Genomic DNA, 1,648 nt, shown 5'->3' on the forward strand with positions numbered 1-1,648 from the left:
TTTTTTTTTTTTTTTTTTGAGAAATCTTTTATTTTTTTTTCTAAATAACTTATAAGCCACCAAATTCGGTAATTTAATAAAATAACATATTTATAGTAGCTGGTTTAAAATCTCTGAGAGAGATTCACATAGTGACAGTACTAAGGAGTAATGTAGGTTACAACTTTTACATGACTGTTCCATGCAGAACAAATATTACTATATTTTAACCACAGGAAAACATTTTTTCCCGCTGGTTAACGACACACATCTTGTGTCTGTTTTATTGCGAGTAAGTCAGCGAACCACACTAACTCCAGCATAGCAAAACCAGTGGACCAACCGAGGTGCCTTCCCGTCCTCAGTACTGGATGTTTGCCTGCTAGATGTAGCAACTATCCGTCCTTACATGCAATATATTTATACTCTCTTTTACCTGTTTCAGTCATTTGACTGCGGCCATGCTGGAGCACTGCCTTTAGTCGAGCAAATCGACCCCGAGACTTATTCTTTGTAAGCCTAGTACTTATTCTATCGGTCTCTTTTGCCGAACCGCTAAGTGACGGGGACAGGAACACACCAGCATCGGTTGTCAAGCAATGCTAGGGGGACAAACAGAGACACACAAACACACATATATATATATATATATATATATATATATATATATATATATATATATATATATATATATATATATATACACATATATACGACGGGCTTCTTTCAGTTTCCGTCTACCAAATCCACTCACAAGGCTTTGGTCGGCCCGAGGCTATAGTAGAAGACATTTGCCCAAGATGCCACGCAGTGGGAATGAACCCGGAACCATGTGGTTGGTAAGCAAGCTACTTACCACATTTCTAGTAAGGATATCGCAGGGAAGAATCGTAATGCGGATTGTTCAAGCCGAGCCAACCAAGGACGAGACGGTTGGATAATAACCATTGTCTCAGTTGGTCACGCTTGGGAAGCCAGCCAGAAAGTGTAATGACGTTGCTTCTGATAAGAGGCTATGAAGGTGGTACCTGAGGATTCTGTCCTTCACGACCCTCCCAGGAATAATGGATTGGCTGTTTTCAAGTGGCAACTACTTTCAATTTTTGAAAGGAATTCAATAACGGTTTGAACATACCTTTCTTTTATTCTTTTATTCATTTCAGATTGCGGCCATGCTGGAGCACCGCTTTTAGTCGAACAAATCGACCCCATGATTTATTCTTTGTAAGCCTAGTACTTATTCTATCGGTATCCTTTGCCGAATTACTACTCTATGGGTACGTAAACACATCAACATCGGTGGTCAAGCGATGGTAGGGGGCCAAACACAGACACACAAACATATGTGTGTGTGTGTGTGTGTGTGTGTGTGTGTGTGTGTGTGTGTGTGTGTGTGTTTGTATACGACGGGATTCTTTCAGTTTCCGTCTACCAAATCTACTCACAAATCTTTGGTCGGCCCGAGGCTACAGAAGAAAACACCTTGCCCAAGATGCCATGTAGTAGGACTAAACCTGGAACCATGTAGTTGGTAAGCAAGCTCCTTACCACACAGCCACGCCTGTACCTAAACAAGTTTTCAAAACGACAGTCTGCAGGAATATAACCCAAAAGGATGAGCTATTTCTCAGTGTTTACCTATCCTACTGTGCTCGAATGGTAGAACCGA

Source organism: Octopus bimaculoides, chromosome 8 (genome assembly GCF_001194135.2).
Source record: "Octopus bimaculoides isolate UCB-OBI-ISO-001 chromosome 8, ASM119413v2, whole genome shotgun sequence".
Classification (NCBI taxonomy): domain Eukaryota; kingdom Metazoa; phylum Mollusca; class Cephalopoda; order Octopoda; family Octopodidae; genus Octopus; species Octopus bimaculoides.